Source organism: Triturus cristatus, chromosome 12, assembly GCF_964204655.1.
Source record: "Triturus cristatus chromosome 12, aTriCri1.1, whole genome shotgun sequence".
In the NCBI taxonomy this organism is placed as follows: domain Eukaryota; kingdom Metazoa; phylum Chordata; class Amphibia; order Caudata; family Salamandridae; genus Triturus; species Triturus cristatus.
The window spans coordinates 724,634,656-724,655,665 of record NC_140595.1 but is presented as its reverse complement, the minus strand read 5'-3'; the positions used below and the strand labels follow the sequence as shown (position 1 = coordinate 724,655,665).

Sequence of the window (21,010 nt, the reverse complement as noted above, 5' to 3'; positions counted from 1 at the left end):
AGCAGGTTAAGAGAAATTACACATGGGGAGGTTAAGCATGTAACACGGGGGAGAATAAAAAAGAAAATGCAGTTTTATGAAGTGTGTTTGCCAATCCAGCCAGCACTTTTGTTCAATTTCTCTCTTTGCGTCTTTTATTGGTAAAGTAACTTTCAAGTGCATGCGCAGGTATGAATGAGAGAGCAACCGTATAATAATTTGAAGCGTTTACACCAGTGCTAAAGTAGGAATGAGGTGTAGCAAAGACATGAAAGAGGTAGCGATAACAAATATGTGGAGAGGCAATAGTGACACAAAAATAAGCCACCTATTTATAAAACTGAAATGGAAGAAATACTAAAGGTTAACTTCTGAAATTGTAGCCGATAATAAAAAGATTCTCGTTGTTGGCAGGATTCGAACCTGCGCAGGGATACCCCAATGGATTTCTAGTCCATCGCCTTAACCACTCGGCCACAACAACTTGCTGTAAGCTGCCTACAAATATTTTGTTTGAAAGTTTTGAAGTTTTCCCACATCAAAGTACTGATATTCTGCAATGCGCTTTTTAAAAACAATGTTTTTTTCATCATGCACGTTCTGTCCTAAAAATAAAAATTGCATGAGTATATCTCTGGATCTGTAAAAGGATACGCTTGCATTCAAACTCTCTTGTGGCACTCAAGTTTTTGGACCCTGTTGCACTCTGTTTTTGCGCTGCTTTTAGTCTACGACCCATATTACAGAAGTCAACCATCTCTGAGTATTTGGGACTCCTTTGTAAGTGCCTTATCTGTAATCCTTGAAAAGCTCTATAATAAAGGGGTCTGTCAACGATTGCTTGAATGGAAGATAAAAGAAGGCCCACTTGTCTCACCAAATGCAGTAGAGAAACCTGATGTTTTACTCATGTTATCCTTAGTTCAGTTTTTGTTAGACCTGGCATCCTTAAGGTGGCCTACCAGCAACCTTTTTGCTTTTCACCTCACGTTTTGCTGTATCTTTATGTTGGCCTTAGGACTCTAATCACTTTATCACTACTGTGAGAAAGTGGCTCTGTATATACTGTTCCCAAATAGGTACAGTGTGCACAGAGTCCCCAGTCCCCAGAGGTTTGGCAGAGGCTAAAGTTAGATATAACCTTACTCTCTAAAGTGGTAGCTTGCCGAGCAGTAAGGCAGTATCAGAGTACAGTGTAAAACATTTGTTGTACACACTCAGTCAGCAAATGGTCTCACACACTCAAGAACTGAACTCTAGGCCATTGGTTTGCATACAAAATATATTGTTGTTTTATTTTAGAACCAACAATAGGTATCAAAATATACTTTCTCAGAATGAGATGCTTTAGTTAAATACTTTGCAATAGGCAATTGACTTTTGCAGGTCATAGTTACAGTTTATTGCAATAGGCAACACAATTTGAATCACAATAATACATTGAGCTCAATGGGAATTTTAAGTTATATGCAATTAATTACTTTCAGGATTACTTTTCTAAATCCAGGACTGGATCCTAGATTCAGTCCTGGGACAGTTCTTGGAAACAAGTGAGTAAATTCGTTTTAGTTACTGTTGTGATTTTTAAGCAATATTTTGCTATTTTAAAAGTTGACACTTAGAAACTTTTGCTGATCAAATTACCAATGTTATCCTATGGAAGGAAATTCACTTAGCAGGTAAGTGGGGTTATGGTTACTTTTTCTAGGTCAGTGTTGGATCCTAGATCCAGCACTACTGTACCACCTGTAAGCAGTTGAGAAACTGCGTTTAAGTTATACAGGCGATTTTTAAGGAATATTTACATGTTTGCAAAATCGACACTTAGAAGAAATTTCACAGAAAAACAGTCAATGGTTTCCTATGGAAGAAAATTCAAGTTACGGGTAAAGTACGTTCTCGTTACTTTTGTAATCCAGTGCTGGGCTCCTAGGCTCAGTACTGGGACATCTATCTAAAACAGGTAAACAATTACGTTTTCACAGTTGGTACGATTTTTAAAGAATATTTGTAAGTTTCAAAAATCGACACTTAGAAAATTTTCAGCAAAAAGCAGGCAATGATATCCCATGGAAGGAAATTCGAGTTACTGGTAAGTACGGTTAAAATTACTTTTCAGGGTCAGTACTGAGCTCCAAGATGCAGCACTGAGGTCTCTCCTGATAACAGGTGAGTAAATCAGAATTCGTTGTTCGGCTGATTTTAGATGAATATTTTAATGTTCCAAAACTCCACACCACTTAGAAGAATTTCCAAGTGAAACCACTCAATGTTAGCCTATGGAAGAAAAGTGAGTTATCGGCTTTTAGGTAAGTACTCGACTGGCAGAGTTATGGTTCTGGGCATAGACTCAGGGGTCTCCCAGGGGAGTCCCAGCCTACTTGCCAAGCCTTAAACTCCCCTTTTATTACATATAATTTACACCTAAGGTAGGCCCTAGGTAGTCCTAGGTGCATGATGCTATGTAAGTAAAAAATAAGATATGTACTTTGGTGGTTCGCGTGTCCTGTAAGTACCAAACAGTCTATTTCATTTTTCACTACTGTGAGGTCTACCCCTCTCATAGGTTAGCTCTGTGTATTCCCCTATACTTTTTATTTGGTAATTCCATATCGGAGAGGAGTAGCTTTATTTATTTATTGAAAATCCTACTTACTGGTGAGGTTGGATTTAACTTTACTATTTTAGAAATGCCACTTTTAGAGAGTGAACATGTCTCTGCACTTACTGCTCTATTTGCCTGAAACCTGGCCCCAATACACATCTGGATTGGGCTGGGTGACAGCAAAATTTGTGCCTTCCCTCTAGAGAGCCACAACACAGGTCACTCAACTGCACCTGGGGGTTGAGCTCCGCTCCCCCTCCACCCCCAATAGGTTCAAGAACGATAATTTATGTAAGTAAATACATTATAGCTACAGCTTATAATCATGCAAGTTTAAATCATTTGTTGTTAGATGGTTTAAATATTTGAAAGGATCTGTTTTTAATAGACATTTTACAAAAACCACTGGTACATTTGCTAATTCTGTAAAATTAACACCCAACTGCCGTGACATTGCCAACCACAATGCCGTGACTCGGATTCGAACCGAGGTTGCTGCGGCCACAACGCAGAGTACTAACCACTATACGATCACGGCGAGCTACTTGGGCTCAACGACATACAATGACATGGAGAATTTATAATTCGGAACACTCAGGGCTGTTCCTGTGATAGGCTGGATGTATTCATTGCTTCCTCATTCCTCATTCAGAGGCTGCGTCTCCTCAGTGGTTGATAGGCTGAAACCGTTTCCTGGCCGCCTGCTTGTGAAATGCCAGGAGTCAAAGATCACACATTATACTTGCGGACCTGTGATGGGACACCAATGCAGAGAAACCCACCTGGCACAGGCCTTCTATTCTGTCTATTAGACCTGCATCTTCCCTGCACCTTTCAAGCCATTTGTATGTGAAGCAAGAAAGAGTTAGAGAGTGATCCATCTACACTTTTATAGGGAGGATGTCGCCGTGAGCTCCTCCCAGCTAATCACACGAACAGCAGAAAAGCAAGATAAATACACAGTTGAGGGGTGGGCTGCATGGTTATGTTTTTGAGTAAATATTGAAACTGACCTCAGTGGCTCATTAGCAGAGCTGCGGCTAATGACTGGTGCCAAATCATGATGAAGCAAGCACCATGGCTCGTAGGGGACCCACAACACGCTTTTCTTAGATCACTGAATTAAAGTATAAACTTCCGCCGTGTGTGAGTGGTAAAGGCTTGTTAATATGGTTCCTTTTCCAATTCAAGTCTGACAACAAGAGGCAGGAACCACGTGGCTTCGGAAGCTCAGGAAAGTAGCCACCAACCACAGAGAAAGAGAGAACTGGCAGTATGAGAGGTGGAGAAAACAGAAGCATGAGCAAGGAGCTCAAATGAGATTGATGGCGTTTAAATAGAGCGCGTAAAGGAACAGTTACACAGCTAAGAAATGGGAAAGACAGACTAGGGAAAAAAACACAGAAAGAGCCTGTAGATGAAATTCTCTTCCTGGGACAGCAGGTTAAGAGAAATTACACATGGGGAGGTTAAGCATGTAACACGGGGGAGAATAAAAAAGAAAATGCAGTTTTATGAAGTGTGTTTGCCAATCCAGCCAGCACTTTTGTTCAATTTCTCTCTTTGCGTCTTTTATTGGTAAAGTAACTTTCAAGTGCATGCGCAGGTATGAATGAGAGAGCAACCGTATAATAATTTGAAGCGTTTACACCAGTGCTAAAGTAGGAATGAGGTGTAGCAAAGACATGAAAGAGGTAGCGATAACAAATATGTGGAGAGGCAATAGTGACACAAAAATAAGCCACCTATTTATAAAACTGAAATGGAAGAAATACTAAAGGTTAACTTCTGAAATTGTAGCCGATAATAAAAAGATTCTCGTTGTTGGCAGGATTCGAACCTGCGCGGGGATACCCCCAATGGATTTCTAGTCCATCGCCTTAACCACTCGGCCACAACAACTTGCTGTAAGCTGCCTACAAATATTTTGTTTGAAAGTTTTGAAGTTTTCCCACATCAAAGTACTGATATTCTGCAATGCGCTTTTTAAAAACAATGTTTTTTTCATCATGCACGTTCTGTCCTAAAAATAAAAATTGCATGAGTATATCTCTGGATCTGTAAAAGGATACGCTTGCATTCAAACTCTCTTGTGGCACTCAAGTTTTTGGACCCTGTTGCACTCTGTTTTTGCGCTGCTTTTAGTCTACGACCCATATTACAGAAGTCAACCATCTCTGAGTATTTGGGACTCCTTTGTAAGTGCCTTATCTGTAATCCTTGAAAAGCTCTATAATAAAGGGGTCTGTCAAAGATTGCTTGAATGGAAGATAAAAGAAGGCCCACTTGTCTCACCAAATGCAGTAGAGAAACCTGATGTTTTACTCATGTTATCCTTAGTTCAGTTTTTGTTAGACCTGGCATCCTTAAGGTGGCCTACCAGCAACCTTTTTGCTTTTCACCTCACGTTTTGCTGTATCTTTATGTTGGCCTTAGGACTCTAATCACTCTATGACTACTGTGAGAAAGTGGCTCTGTATATACTGTTCCCAAATAGGTACAGTGTGCACAGAGTCCCCAGTCCCCAGAGGTTTGGCAGAGGCTAAAGTTAGATATAACCTTACTCTCTAAAGTGGTAGCTTGCCGAGCAGTAAGGCAGTATCAGAGTACAGTGTAAAACATTTGTTGTACACACTCAGTCAGCAAATGGTCTCACACACTCAAGAACTGAACTCTAGGCCATTGGTTTGCATACAAAAGATATTGTTGTTTTATTTTAGAACCAACAATAGGTATCAAAATATACTTTCTCAGAATGAGATGGTTTAGTTAAATACTTTGCAATAGGCAATTGACTTTTGCAGGTCATAGTTACAGTTTATTGCAATAGGCAACACAATTTGAATCACAATAATACATTGAGCTCAATGGGAATTTTAAGTTATATGCAATTAATTACTTTCAGGATTACTTTTCTAAATCCAGGACTGGATCCTAGATTCAGTCCTGGGACAGTTCTTGGAAACAAGTGAGTAAATTCGTTTTAGTTACTGTTGTGATTTTTAAGCAATATTTTGCTATTTTAAAAGTTGACACTTCGAAACTTTTGCTGATCAAATTACCAATGTTATCCTATGGAAGGAAATTCACTTAGCAGGTAAGTGGGGTTATGGTTACGTTTTCTAGGTCAGTGTTGGATCCTAGATCCAGCACTACTGTACCACCTGTAAGCAGTTGAGAAACTGCGTTTAAGTTATACAGGCGATTTTTAAGGAATATTTACATGTTTGCAAAATCGACACTTAGAAGAAATTTCACAGAAAAACAGTCAATGGTTTCCTATGGAAGAAAATTCAAGTTACGGGTAAAGTACGTTCTCGTTACTTTTGTAATCCAGTGCTGGGCTCCTAGGCTCAGTACTGGGACATCTATCTAAAACAGGTAAACAATTACGTTTTCACAGTTGGTACGATTTTTAAAGAATATTTGTAAGTTTCAAAAATCGACACTTAGAAAATTTTCAGCAAAAAGCAGGCAATGATATCCCATGGAAGGAAATTCGAGTTACTGGTAAGTACGGTTAAAATTACTTTTCAGGGTCAGTACCGAGCTCCAAGATGCAGCACTGAGGTCTCTCCTGATAACAGGTGAGTAAATCAGAATTCGTTGTTCGGCTGATTTTAGATGAATATTTTAAAGTTCTAAAAATCTACACCACTTAGAAGAATTTCCAAGTGAAACCACTCAATGTTAGCCTATGGAAGAAAAGTGAGTTATCGGCTTTTAGGTAAGTACTCGACTGGCAGAGTTATGTTTCTGGGCATAGACTCAGGGGTCTCCCAGGGGAGTCCCAGCCTACTTGCCAAGCCTTAAACTCCCCTTTTATTACATATAATTTACACCTAAGGTAGGCCCTAGGTAGTCCTAGGTGCATGATGCTATGTAAGTAAAAAATAAGATATGTACTTTGGTGGTTCGCGTGTCCTGTAAGTACCAAACAGTCTATTTCATTTTTCACTACTGTGAGGTCTACCCCTCTCATAGGTTAGCTCTGTGTATTCCCCTATACTTTTTATTTGGTAATTCCATATCGGAGAGGAGTAGCTTTATTTATTTATTGAAAATCCTACTTACTGGTGAGGTTGGATTTAACTTTACTATTTTAGAAATGCCACTTTTAGAGAGTGATTATGTCTCTGCACTTACTGCTCTATTTGCCTGAAACCTGGCCCCAATACACGTCTGGATTGGGCTGGGTGACAGCAAAATTTGTGCCTTCCCTCTAGAGAGCCACAACACAGGTCACTCAACTGCACCTGGGGGGTGAGCTCCGCTCCCCCTCCACCCCCAATAGGTTCAAGAACGATAATTTATGTAAGTAAATACATTATAGCTACAGCTTATAATCATGCAAGTTTAAATCATTTGTTGTTAGATGGTTTAAATATTTGAAAGGATCTGTTTTTAATAGACATTTTACAAAAACCACTGGTACATTTGCTAATTCTGTAAAATTAACACCCAACTGCCGTGACATTGCCAACCACAATGCCGTGACTCGGATTCGAACCGAGGTTGCTGCGGCCACAACGCAGAGTACTAACCAATCCAATCCAAAATTTCTTTATTTCGGCCGATTAGGCCATAAAAGATAGAATCACACAATAAATTTAAAACAGTCACTAAAAATGCGAGCATGATAAAAGCAGTAAAATCAATGTACAAATGTTACGGACATCTAAACAATGGAATTCATTAAACAACACAGTTCTTATTTATATTAGACCTTATGTGCCACATAGCCGTTAAAAATTTTGCAACTGCAAACACTATGTGCGGATCAGTGTTCGTTTTCAGTATTCTGTACACCTGCTGATGACTCCTAATGCCCAGATTTCTGCATAGCGGGACTAGCCAGTATCTTCTAGGTCTGTTGTAAGCTGGGCAAAAGAACAAAATGTGGGTTTCTTCCTCATCATGGTTGCAGCAGCCTGGACAAATTTTATCATTCTTTACTGACCAGTTGTGGGTAAAGATTTTAATAGGGAGAGTCCCTAACCTCCATTGTATGAACAATTTTCTGGATAGGATGGGAAAAATAATGTCCATAAATCCCTCAAACTGATACTGGTCCTTGACAGTCAAAAATCGATCAGTCAGGGACCCTTTGTTAGATGCCGAGACCAGGGAGGCATAGCGTTGCTCCCTATATATACCCACAAGGCGTTTGCGGGAGACCCCGAGGCAGCCTTGCTCGGGCGCATCCCATAATTCGGGGAGTCCCAGCCTATAGAGTTCTTTCTTTATCGAGGCTAGCCAGGTAATTTTGTCGCAGGAATTCAGATTCATAACATGTACAAGCTCTTGCCTATAGTGTAGAAGCTCAACAGTGGACCAGAGCCTATGCCAGAACCTTAGTGGCATAAGTTCCAGGTCCTCTTTTATAGAGGGTAAACCCATATCCATTCTTAGGGGAAGAAGGGGTGTGCCTCGGGGGAGGGCCAGGAGACGCCTTAAAAAATTGTTTTCTGCATTAATGATTCCTGTGCCCGCCATGTATCCCCAGAGTTCTCCACCGTACGATGCGGCTGCTTTGGCTTGTGACTTGTACATTACAACTGCCGGGCTAATTGGTTTGTAGGTGGAGGAATTTGCTACCTTCAGAATTCCCCCGGACAGTTGTGCAAGTTTCATATGACTGATTGCTACGTGAGGTTCCCATGATAGGTTCTCATGCAGCGTTACCCCTAGGTACTGAAAGGTTTTTACTCTCTCCAGTGTAACTGAACTCAGGGATGGGTTTGGTCTAGTATTGGCTGAAGGGTTAAATATCATAAATTTGGTCTTCCCTGTGTTTATTTCCAGGCCGTGTTGGCTACAGAAAAGGCCAAAACCATCTAAAATCCGTTGAATCCCCATCGGGGATTTGGACAGCAGGAGGGTATCGTCCGCGAACATAATGGCCGGTACCCTCCTGCCGGCCAGAGACGGGGCGTCATTATCATGGACCTTGTCAAGATATGCAATTACATTGTTAACATAGAGGCAGAACAGGGTCGGGGCAAGGACACAACCCTGTCTGACCCCTCTATGAACTGGGAATTTAGATGTCAGCGCACCCGACCTTCCATACCTGACCTGTGCAAAGTTGTTTTCATGGAGCCTAATAATGGCGTTTAGTAGATGGGGTGGAACTCCCAGCCCCGTTAATGTCTCCCATAGTTTCTTCCTGGGGACCAGGTCAAAAGCTGACTTCAGGTCCACGAACACCATGTACAGCCTTCCCCTCTCAATGATCACTGTTTTCCAATATAGGAGTACGAGGCGGAAGATCTGATCCATGGTGGACGTGTTTTTCCGGAAGCCGGCTTGTAAGGGGCTGAGAATTTTATTTTCCTCCATCCACTCCATAAGATGGTTTAGGAGTAGGCGCGAGTAAATTTTCTGGGGGACATCTATGAGGCTTATTGGCCTGTAGTTGACTGGGAGCAGGGGCGAACCCTTTTTGAAAATGGGCACTATCTCAGCCCCCAGCCAAGTACAGGGAATCTCCATCCCACCCAGAATAGCGTTAAAGAGTGTAAGGAGATAAGGACCCCATATGTCTGCGTATGAGCGAAAAAGATCGCCAGGCAACCTGTCAAGACCAGGGGCCTTCCCCCTCGAAAGGGTTAGAATAACATTGACCACCTCGGAGAGAGTAAATTCCAGGGCTGGTACTGGGGCAGGAGCAACAGTAGAGATCATGTCCCTCCCACCATCAATTTGAGGTGGTTCCTGGTATAATTGGGCAAAATGGGCCTCCCAGACGGATGCTGCAATATTTGGCTCAATTGCAGCTTTGGGGTCCGGCATACCAGTATTCACCAGGGACCAAAATTTCCTCAGATCTTTTGCTTCCAGTGCTGATGTTAAATCCTGCCATTTATTCCAATCCCATTCGGCTCGTGCCACTGCCAAAGTTTTCTTGTAGATTCGTCTAAGCTCAGCAAGTTTGCTCTTATCCGATCCTTTTTTAACACACTTCAGGAGTTCGGACTTAGCCCTTTTACAAGATGTATTATACCAGGTTGGAGTTCGAGTTGTATTTTTCCTTGGGGGTAACACTGGGTAAAAGACCTCACCTAAAAGGGCCACCAATTCCTCGTGTATGTGGGCTAATTTCTTATTGAATTCCAAGTTTCTTGGCTGTGAAATTAGGTTGTCCGTTTCTATTAGCTTCGGGAGTGCTAGCCGAAAAATCTTGCTCAGGGACTCTTCGGAGCTCGCCAGTTTCCCCCATTTGATCCTACGTCTATTGGAACTAATTATCAAGTTCCCGGGATCTTTGTTGGGCTTAGCGGCGAGTGATCGATCAGCACCTTTAGGGTGCGCCATATACATCACAAGTGCATTATGATCACTGTCCGTTCTTGGTATTATTCTAAAATCCTGAACCATGGGCCAGAGACTAATATCTACAAAGATGTAATCTAACCTGGATTCTTGGTTCACCCTGTTAAAAGTACATGCGGAGGGAGTATCTGAGGTACTGCGGCCATTACATGCCCTTAGGGAAAAATTTAGCGTTAAGGACAGGATTTGTACTACTAGGGGCGACCAGATTTTGACATATGGCGATTGACAACGCGGTACGCCCCAGAGGTCGTCTTCCGCAACGAGGGCTCCTTCCTTAAGGCCTTCTAAGGGCTCAAAATGGCAATTCAGGTCGCCTCCCAAGACTATCTTAAAGTCATTAGGGAGGGTGACCAAAAAGCAAGTAAGATCGTCAAGTGTGGGAGATTCCATGGCCAGCTTGGTGGGACGGGAGTATACATTGATTATTGCTAAACTCGAAGCGTTAGGCCACCTGAGTAGAACACACTGGATGTCCTGCGAACGCGTCGGTAAGCTCTCCGCATTACACCCAATGTGACTAGCCACCCAGATCGCCAACCCTCCGGAGGGCCTCCCTCTGCCTGACCAAATCGCGTTTATTTCAAACACAGCATACCCCACTCTGGATAGTGGTTCCCTTGCCCATGTCTCTTGAAAGAGGCAAATGTCGCTGGTAGCTATCAGCGACTCCCAGTCGCTCGTGTCAAGTTTATTGACAATGCCAGCGACATTCCAAGAAAGAACCTTTAAGGGGATGTCAAGCGGGTCAGGGACACTTCCAGCACTTTCGAGCGGGGCAGCATCCAATGGTGCAGCCGTAGGACTGGGCAGGAATGTTTCCTCAGTAGATAATTCCATCGGGTCTGCTTTATGATGCGATGGGACTGACAATTTTAGCTTGTTGTTAGTGCCACCCAGGACAATTTTAATTTTAGATGATTCAGTTTCTTGACCGTGGGGGTTAATAGATGTCAAGTTCACCCATTGGGGGGCACCATATTCTTGAGTGGCGATATCTATTTCGCATGCGCCATGCCCCTGACCCTTAGAGAGTCAATCTATCTGTTCAAGACAGCTGTATCTACTGGGATGGAAAAGGTTACCAAAGTTTGTGCATGAAGCATTACGGGTGGGCCTGACTCTACGGCCATCAGCGGCCGGTCCAACCCGGGTCCAACCATTGTCAATGTTCAAAATTGGCTTAAAAGTATTAGGATAAAAATATGACAGGTGGACCACTTCAATAGATGTAGACCCTTTGTTCCCGGTCCAATTGCAAATATAGGACACAATTTTGGGGTTCCTGAAATTTACAATTATACAGTCACCAACACATTTCTTATCGGTGTGGCCGATCCAAGGGACTCTTCTAGCCATGAGAATTTCTCCCCTAGTATTAGGTGGTAATGGCCTGTGAGTGTTAAGCCAACTAGTGACCTTGTTGTGTAAAGAATCATATGGTTCCACCACGGTTCCCTCAAACGGGGGTACTCCCTTCAGGACAACAGAATAGGCAGCAGCCTCGGGAGGCAGATTTACCACTTTGCGCCGATCTTGTAGACTGTCTTGCCTATCTGTAGGGTTCCTTGCGTCATTTGATGATTTTACCTGATTAGAACCAGAGCCCGTACCAGATGAGTTCAGCCTACTGGTGGATCCTGTGACGGGTTGGTGGTTGCGGGGTAGTGCAGAGGCGGGTTTTGGGAAAGGAGCCGGCTGCACATTTTCCAATGAGGTGGCTGTCAGGGGTACAGGGGACGAGATGATGGAATTTGAAGGTAAGTTAGATAAATTGGGAGCCCCTATGGAGTGCCCACCTACTGCGTGCATACCTGCTCTTTGGTCTGATACTAAACCTAGTAATCCCCTACGCAAATCTATTAGGCAGATTTCAATGTTGGCCAGACGGTCTTCTAGGGGATTAAGCAGTTCCCTCAGTAGAGTGCGTAATTCAGAGAACATACTATCATACATCCCGGCAGCGTTTTGTTGGCTAGGAGGATTTTTTTCCGGGGTATGTTGGTGGATGGCTTCGTGTATACGGGATGAGACCGGCCCTTTGCTAACTATGTCCTGTTTAGTTCCCCTAGCTCTAGGGTTGACTTTAGTAGCTTTAGGATTACCCCCCCTAGTTTTGTGGGCCCTTTTATCCATTTTCGGGATTGCTCCCTCCTTCTCCCGCTGTGTGGGCTGAGTCTGGGCCTTGGTATTGCTTATAGTCTGCTCAATGACAGCTACCTCAGCAATGGTGTGTACTAAGGGGCCCTTACAGTTTGGGAGAGGTAGGATGCTAAGCTCTGCATGCTCGGAATTTTCACAATCAATAAAGGAGGTGATGGAGCAGTTAGTTTCAGATAGGTCTGGAAGAGCATGCAGCCCAACTTCACCCCCTGCCGGAAGTGTTGTAAGATTTGGTGGCTTGGCGGGGGTGGGAACGTGCGCGATGGGTCCCAGGGAGGATCTCCTCACCCAGTCTATTTCTTGGGAGATACGTCTTTCAAGAATGGAGATCTCATCCACGAGAAGGGACCCAGCTTTAGCAAAGTACGTATCCAAAGTACCTGTTGGCCTTCCCGTCGCCATGGCACTCTTGCTCCTAGTTTCTCTCGTGGTCATAATGTCACCGGCAGCGCCTGGTGTGTGATGGATTGCGGACAGGCTGGGGTGCCCCGCGCCCTCCCTCGTCCGTCCTCGAACGGCCTCAAACGGCCCGCTCTTTGCCCGGTCTTCGCTCCGGGCGCGTTCCGCTGGCGCGTTCGGGGAGTAGGCTTATACTGGGGGGAGGGGTCAATAAAGGGGCGGGACCGGGAAGAGACACCAGGTTGTCAGAGGGCACCCTGGTCCTCGCAGTCCCGGTCTCTCGAGTTCCGCAGCGGCCTCTCCGCAGGCAGCGCGACTTCCCCTCCGGTCCAGCAACAGGATAAAGACCAACTCCAAAGTATTCCTCCGTCCGTGGCAAAGTTCAGCGAGCGGCACCCGCGAAGCGGGGGCCGCGAGGATTGATGTAGGCAATAGGGGCGGGACCAGGAAGAGACACCAGGTGTGCCGAGTAAGGTTGTCAGAGGGCACCCTGGTCCTCGCAGTCCCGGTCTCTCGAGTTCCGCAGCGGCCTCTCCGCAGGCAGCGCGACTTCCCCTCCGGTCCAGCAACAGGATAAAGACCAACTCCAAAGTATTCCTCCGTCCGTGGCAAAGTTCAGCGAGCGGCACCCGCGAAGCGGGGGCCGCGAGGATTGATGTAGGCAATAGGGGCGGGACCGGGAAGAGACACCAGGTGTGCCGAGTAAGGTTGTCAGAGGGCACCCTGGTCCTCGCAGTCCCGGTCTCTCGAGTTCCGCAGCGGCCTCTCCGCAGGCAGCGCGACTTCCCCTCCGGTCCAGCAACAGGATAAAGACCAACTCCAAAGTATTCCTCCGTCCGTGGCAAAGTTCAGCGAGCGGCTCCCGCGAAGCGGGGGCCGCGAGGATTGATGTAGGCAATAGGGGCGGGACCGGGAAGAGACACCAGGTGTGCCGAGTAAGGTTGTCAGAGGGCACCCTGGTCCTCGCAGTCCCGGTCATCTCGAGTTCCGCAGCGGCCTCTCCGCAGGCAGCGCGACTTCCCCTCCGGTCCAGCAACAGGATAAAGACCAACTCCAAAGTATTCCTCCGTCCGTGGCAAAGTTCAGCGAGCGGCTCCCGCGAAGCGGGGGCCGCGAGGATTGATGTAGGCAATAGGGGCAGGACCGGGAAGAGACACCAGGTGTGCCGAGTAAGGTTACAGCTTATAATCATGCAAGTTTAAATCATTTGTTGTTAGATGGTTTAAATATTTGAAAGGATCTGTTTTTAATAGACATTTTACAAAAACCACTGGTACATTTGCTAATTCTGTAAAATTAACACCCAACTGCCGTGACATTGCCAACCACAATGCCGTGACTCGGATTCGAACCGAGGTTGCTGCGGCCACGACGCAGAGTACTAACCACTATACGATCACGGCGAGCTACTTGGGCTCAACGACATACAATGACATGGAGAATTTATAATTCGGAACACTCAGGGCTGTTCCTGTGATAGGCTGGATGTATTCATTGCTTCCTCATTCCTCATTCAGAGGCTGCGTCTCCTCAGTGGTTGATAGGCTGAAACCGTTTCCTGGCCGCCTGCTTGTGAAATGCCAGGAGTCAAAGATCACACATTACACTTGCGGACCTGTGATGGGACACCAATGCAGAGAAACCCACCTGGCACAGACCTTCTATGCTGTCTATTAGACCTGCATCTTCCCTGCACCTTTCAAGCCATTTGTATGTGAAGCAAGAAAGAGTTAGAGAGTGATCCATCTACACTTTTATAGGGAGGATGTCGCCGTGAGCTCCTCCCAGCTAATCACACGAACAGCAGAAAAGCAAGATAAATACACAGTTGAGGGGTGGGCTGCATGGTTATGTTTTTGAGTAAATATTGAAACTGACCTCAGTGGCTCATTAGCAGAGCTGCGGCTAATGACTGGTGCCAAATCATGATGAAGCAAGCACCATGGCTCGTAGGGGACCCACAACACGCTTTTCTTAGCTCACTGAATTAAAGTATAAACTTCCGCCGTGTGTGAGTGGTAAAGGCTTGTTAATATGGTTCCTTTTCCAATTCAAGTCTGACAACAAGAGGCAGGAACCACGTGGCTTCGGAAGCTCAGGAAAGTAGCCACCAACCACAGAGAAAGAGAGAACTGGCAGTATGAGAGGTGGAGAAAACAGAAGCGGGAGCAAGGAGCTCAAATGAGATTGATGGCGTTTAAATAGAGCGCGTAAAGGAACAGTTACACAGCTAAGAAATGGGAAAGACAGACTAGGGAAAAAAACACAGAAAGAGCCTGTAGATGAAATTCTCTTCCTGGGACAGCAGGTTAAGAGAAATTACACATGGGGAGGTTAAGCATGTAACACGGGGGAGAATAAAAAAGAAAATGCAGTTTTATGAAGTGTGTTTGCCAATCCAGCCAGCACTTTTGTTCAATTTCTCTCTTTGCGTCTTTTATTGGTAAAGTAACTTTCAAGTGCATGCGCAGGTATGAATGAGAGAGCAACCGTATAATAATTTGAAGCGTTTACACCAGTGCTAAAGTAGGAATGAGGTGTAGCAAAGACATGAAAGAGGTAGCGATAACAAATATGTGGAGAGGCAATAGTGACACAAAAATAAGCCACCTATTTATAAAACTGAAATGGAAGAAATACTAAAGGTTAACTTCTGAAATTGTAGCCGATAATAAAAAGATTCTCGTTGTTGGCAGGATTCGAACCTGCGCAGGGATACCCCAATGGATTTCTAGTCCATCGCCTTAACCACTCGGCCACAACAACTTGCTGTAAGCTGCCTACAAATATTTTGTTTGAAAGTTTTGAAGTTTTCCCACATCAAAGTACTGATATTCTGCAATGCGCTTTTTAAAAACAATGTTTTTTTCATCATGCACGTTCTGTCCTAAAAATAAAAATTGCATGAGTATATCTCTGGATCTGTAAAAGGATACGCTTGCATTCAAACTCTCTTGTGGCACTCAAGTTTTTGGACCCTGTTGCACTCTGTTTTTGCGCTGCTTTTAGTCTACGACCCATATTACAGAAGTCAACCATCTCTGAGTATTTGGGACTCCTTTGTAAGTGCCTTATCTGTAATCCTTGAAAAGCTCTATAATAAAGGGGTCTGTCAACGATTGCTTGAATGGAAGATAAAAGAAGGCCCACTTGTCTCACCAAATGCAGTAGAGAAACCTGATGTTTTACTCATGTTATCCTTAGTTCAGTTTTTGTTAGACCTGGCATCCTTAAGGTGGCCTACCAGCAACCTTTTTGCTTTTCACCTCACGTTTTGCTGTATCTTTATGTTGGCCTTAGGACTCTAATCACTTTATCACTACTGTGAGAAAGTGGCTCTGTATATACTGTTCCCAAATAGGTACAGTGTGCACAGAGTCCCCAGTCCCCAGAGGTTTGGCAGAGGCTAAAGTTAGATATAACCTTACTCTCTAAAGTGGTAGCTTGCCGAGCAGTAAGGCAGTATCAGAGTACAGTGTAAAACATTTGTTGTACACACTCAGTCAGCAAATGGTCTCACACACTCAAGAACTGAACTCTAGGCCATTGGTTTGCATACAAAATATATTGTTGTTTTATTTTAGAACCAACAATAGGTATCAAAATATACTTTCTCAGAATGAGATGCTTTAGTTAAATACTTTGCAATAGGCAATTGACTTTTGCAGGTCATAGTTACAGTTTATTGCAATAGGCAACACAATTTGAATCACAATAATACATTGAGCTCAATGGGAATTTTAAGTTATATGCAATTAATTACTTTCAGGATTACTTTTCTAAATCCAGGACTGGATCCTAGATTCAGTCCTGGGACAGTTCTTGGAAACAAGTGAGTAAATTCGTTTTAGTTACTGTTGTGATTTTTAAGCAATATTTTGCTATTTTAAAAGTTGACACTTAGAAACTTTTGCTGATCAAATTACCAATGTTATCCTATGGAAGGAAATTCACTTAGCAGGTAAGTGGGGTTATGGTTACTTTTTCTAGGTCAGTGTTGGATCCTAGATCCAGCACTACTGTACCACCTGTAAGCAGTTGAGAAACTGCGTTTAAGTTATACAGGCGATTTTTAAGGAATATTTACATGTTTGCAAAATCGACACTTAGAAGAAATTTCACAGAAAAACAGTCAATGGTTTCCTATGGAAGAAAATTCAAGTTACGGGTAAAGTACGTTCTCGTTACTTTTGTAATCCAGTGCTGGGCTCCTAGGCTCAGTACTGGGACATCTATCTAAAACAGGTAAACAATTACGTTTTCACAGTTGGTACGATTTTTAAAGAATATTTGTAAGTTTCAAAAATCGACACTTAGAAAATTTTCAGCAAAAAGCAGGCAATGATATCCCATGGAAGGAAATTCGAGTTACTGGTAAGTACGGTTAAAATTACTTTTCAGGGTCAGTACTGAGCTCCAAGATGCAGCACTGAGGTCTCTCCTGATAACAGGTGAGTAAATCAGAATTCGTTGTTCGGCTGATTTTAGATGAATATTTTAATGTTCCAAAACTCCACACCACTTAGAAGAATTTCCAAGTGAAACCACTCAATGTTAGCCTATGGAAGAAAAGTGAGTTATCGGCTTTTAGGTAAGTACTCGACTGGCAGAGTTATGGTTCTGGGCATAGACTCAGGGGTCTCCCAGGGGAGTCCCAGCCTACTTGCCAAGCCTTAAACTCCCCTTTTATTACATATAATTTACACCTAAGGTAGGCCCTAGGTAGTCCTAGGTGCATGATGCTATGTAAGTAAAAAATAAGATATGTACTTTGGTGGTTCGCGTGTCCTGTAAGTACCAAACAGTCTATTTCATTTTTCACTACTGTGAGGTCTACCCCTCTCATAGGTTAGCTCTGTGTATTCCCCTATACTTTTTATTTGGTAATTCCATATCGGAGAGGAGTAGCTTTATTTATTTATTGAAAATCCTACTTACTGGTGAGGTTGGATTTAACTTTACTATTTTAGAAATGCCACTTTTAGAGAGTGAACATGTCTCTGCACTTACTGCTCTATTTGCCTGAAACCTGGCCCCAATACACATCTGGATTGGGCTGGGTGACAGCAAAATTTGTGCCTTCCCTCTAGAGAGCCACAACACAGGTCACTCAACTGCACCTGGGGGTTGAGCTCCGCTCCCCCTCCACCCCCAATAGGTTCAAGAACGATAATTTATGTAAGTAAATACATTATAGCTACAGCTTATAATCATGCAAGTTTAAATCATTTGTTGTTAGATGGTTTAAATATTTGAAAGGATCTGTTTTTAATAGACATTTTACAAAAACCACTGGTACATTTGCTAATTCTGTAAAATTAACACCCAACTGCCGTGACATTGCCAACCACAATGCCGTGACTCGGATTCGAACCGAGGTTGCTGCGGCCACAACGCAGAGTACTAACCACTATACGATCACGGCGAGCTACTTGGGCTCAACGACATACAATGACATGGAGAATTTATAATTCGGAACACTCAGGGCTGTTCCTGTGATAGGCTGGATGTATTCATTGCTTCCTCATTCCTCATTCAGAGGCTGCGTCTCCTCAGTGGTTGATAGGCTGAAACCGTTTCCTGGCCGCCTGCTTGTGAAATGCCAGGAGTCAAAGATCACACATTATACTTGCGGACCTGTGATGGGACACCAATGCAGAGAAACCCACCTGGCACAGGCCTTCTATTCTGTCTATTAGACCTGCATCTTCCCTGCACCTTTCAAGCCATTTGTATGTGAAGCAAGAAAGAGTTAGAGAGTGATCCATCTACACTTTTATAGGGAGGATGTCGCCGTGAGCTCCTCCCAGCTAATCACACGAACAGCAGAAAAGCAAGATAAATACACAGTTGAGGGGTGGGCTGCATGGTTATGTTTTTGAGTAAATATTGAAACTGACCTCAGTGGCTCATTAGCAGAGCTGCGGCTAATGACTGGTGCCAAATCATGATGAAGCAAGCACCATGGCTCGTAGGGGACCCACAACACGCTTTTCTTAGATCACTGAATTAAAGTATAAACTTCCGCCGTGTGTGAGTGGTAAAGGCTTGTTAATATGGTTCCTTTTCCAATTCAAGTCTGACAACAAGAGGCAGGAACCACGTGGCTTCGGAAGCTCAGGAAAGTAGCCACCAACCACAGAGAAAGAGAGAACTGGCAGTATGAGAGGTGGAGAAAACAGAAGCATGAGCAAGGAGCTCAAATGAGATTGATGGCGTTTAAATAGAGCGCGTAAAGGAACAGTTACACAGCTAAGAAATGGGAAAGACAGACTAGGGAAAAAAACACAGAAAGAGCCTGTAGATGAAATTCTCTTCCTGGGACAGCAGGTTAAGAGAAATTACACATGGGGAGGTTAAGCATGTAACACGGGGGAGAATAAAAAAGAAAATGCAGTTTTATGAAGTGTGTTTGCCAATCCAGCCAGCACTTTTGTTCAATTTCTCTCTTTGCGTCTTTTATTGGTAAAGTAACTTTCAAGTGCATGCGCAGGTATGAATGAGAGAGCAACCGTATAATAATTTGAAGCGTTTACACCAGTGCTAAAGTAGGAATGAGGTGTAGCAAAGACATGAAAGAGGTAGCGATAACAAATATGTGGAGAGGCAATAGTGACACAAAAATAAGCCACCTATTTATAAAACTGAAATGGAAGAAATACTAAAGGTTAACTTCTGAAATTGTAGCCGATAATAAAAAGATTCTCGTTGTTGGCAGGATTCGAACCTGCGCGGGGATACCCCAATGGATTTCTAGTCCATCGCCTTAACCACTCGGCCACAACAACTTGCTGTAAGCTGCCTACAAATATTTTGTTTGAAAGTTTTGAAGTTTTCCCACATCAAAGTACTGATATTCTGCAATGCGCTTTTTAAAAACAATGTTTTTTTCATCATGCACGTTCTGTCCTAAAAATAAAAATTGCATGAGTATATCTCTGGATCTGTAAAAGGATACGCTTGCATTCAAACTCTCTTGTGGCACTCAAGTTTTTGGACCCTGTTGCACTCTGTTTTTGCGCTGCTTTTAGTCTACGACCCATATTACAGAAGTCAACCATCTCTGAGTATTTGGGACTCCTTTGTAAGTGCCTTATCTGTAATCCTTGAAAAGCTCTATAATAAAGGGGTCTGTCAAAGATTGCTTGAATGGAAGATAAAAGAAGGCCCACTTGTCTCACCAAATGCAGTAGAGAAACCTGATGTTTTACTCATGTTATCCTTAGTTCAGTTTTTGTTAGACCTGGCATCCTTAAGGTGGCCTACCAGCAACCTTTTTGCTTTTCACCTCACGTTTTGCTGTATCTTTATGTTGGCCTTAGGACTCTAATCACTTTATCACTACTGTGAGAAAGTGGCTCTGTATATACTGTTCCCAAATAGGTACAGTGTGCACAGAGTTCCCAGTCCCCAGAGGTTTGGCAGAGGCTAAAGTTAGATATAACCTTACTCTCTAAAGTGGTAGCTTGCCGAGCAGTAAGGCAGTATCAGAGTACAGTGTAAAACATTTGTTGTACACACTCAGTCAGCAAATGGTCTCCTACACTCAAGAACTGAACTCTAGGCCATTGGTTTGCATACAAAAGATATTGTTGTTTTATTTTAGAACCAACAATAGGTATCAAAATATACTTTCTCAGAATGAGATGCTTTAGTTAAATACTTTGCAATAGGCAATTGACTTTTGCAGGTCATAGTTACAGTTTATTGCAATAGGCAACACAATTTGAATCACAATAATACATTGAGCTCAATGGGAATTTTAAGTTATATGCAATTAATTACTTTCAGGATTACTTTTCTAAATCCAGGACTGGATCCTAGATTCAGTCCTGGGACAGTTCTTGGAAACAAGTGAGTAAATTCGTTTTAGTTACTGTTGTGATTTTTAAGCAATATTTTGCTATTTTAAAAGTTGACACTTAGAAACTTTTGCTGATCAAATTACCAATGTTATCCTATGGAAGGAAATTCACTTAGCAGGTAAGTGGGGTTATGGTTACTTTTTCTAGGTCAGTGTTGGATCCTAGATCCAGCACTACTGTACCACCTGTAAGCAGTTGAGAAACTGCGTTTAAGTTATACAGGCGATTTTTAAGGAATATTTACATGTTTGCAAAATCGACACTTAGAAGAAATTTCACAGAAAAACAGTCAATGGTTTCCTATGGAAGAAAATTCAAGTTACGGGTAAAGTACGTTCTCGTTACTTTTGTAATCCAGTGCTGGGCTCCTAGGCTCAGTACTGGGACATCTATCTAAAACAGGTAAACAATTACGTTTTCACAGTTGGTACGATTTTTAAAGAATATTTGTAAGTTTCAAAAATCGACACTTAGAAAATTTTCAGCAAAAAGCAGGCAATGATATCCCATGGAAGGAAATTCGAGTTACTGGTAAGTACGGTTAAAATTACTTTTCAGGGTCAGTACTGAGCTCCAAGATGCAGCACTGAGGTCTCTCCTGATAACAGGTGAGTAAATCAGAATTCGTTGTTCGGCTGATTTTAGATGAATATTTTAAAGTTCC

The 21,010-nt window shown here is 43.2% G+C and overlaps 7 non-coding genes across 7 annotated transcripts; all 7 read right to left on the bottom strand.

Annotated features, from left to right (window-relative positions):
- Positions 1–381: 381 nt before the first annotated feature.
- TRNAS-AGA (transfer RNA serine (anticodon AGA)) lies at positions 382–463 on the bottom strand. Its single transcript has one exon. It is a non-coding gene; the product is annotated as a tRNA-Ser (tRNA).
- Positions 464–3,050: 2,587 nt separating this feature from the next.
- TRNAH-GUG (transfer RNA histidin (anticodon GUG)) lies at positions 3,051–3,122 on the bottom strand. Its single transcript has one exon. It is a non-coding gene; the product is annotated as a tRNA-His (tRNA).
- A 1,281-nt stretch (positions 3,123–4,403) lies between these two features.
- TRNAS-AGA (transfer RNA serine (anticodon AGA)) lies at positions 4,404–4,486 on the bottom strand. Its single transcript has one exon. It is a non-coding gene; the product is annotated as a tRNA-Ser (tRNA).
- A 9,326-nt stretch (positions 4,487–13,812) lies between these two features.
- TRNAH-GUG (transfer RNA histidin (anticodon GUG)) lies at positions 13,813–13,884 on the bottom strand. Its single transcript has one exon. It is a non-coding gene; the product is annotated as a tRNA-His (tRNA).
- Positions 13,885–15,165: 1,281 nt separating this feature from the next.
- TRNAS-AGA (transfer RNA serine (anticodon AGA)) lies at positions 15,166–15,247 on the bottom strand. The gene has a single exon. It is a non-coding gene; the product is annotated as a tRNA-Ser (tRNA).
- A 2,587-nt stretch (positions 15,248–17,834) lies between these two features.
- TRNAH-GUG (transfer RNA histidin (anticodon GUG)) lies at positions 17,835–17,906 on the bottom strand. The gene has a single exon. It is a non-coding gene; the product is annotated as a tRNA-His (tRNA).
- Positions 17,907–19,187: 1,281 nt separating this feature from the next.
- On the bottom strand, positions 19,188–19,269 carry TRNAS-AGA (transfer RNA serine (anticodon AGA)). Its single transcript has one exon. It is a non-coding gene; the product is annotated as a tRNA-Ser (tRNA).
- Between the last annotated feature and the right edge of the window lie 1,741 nt (positions 19,270–21,010).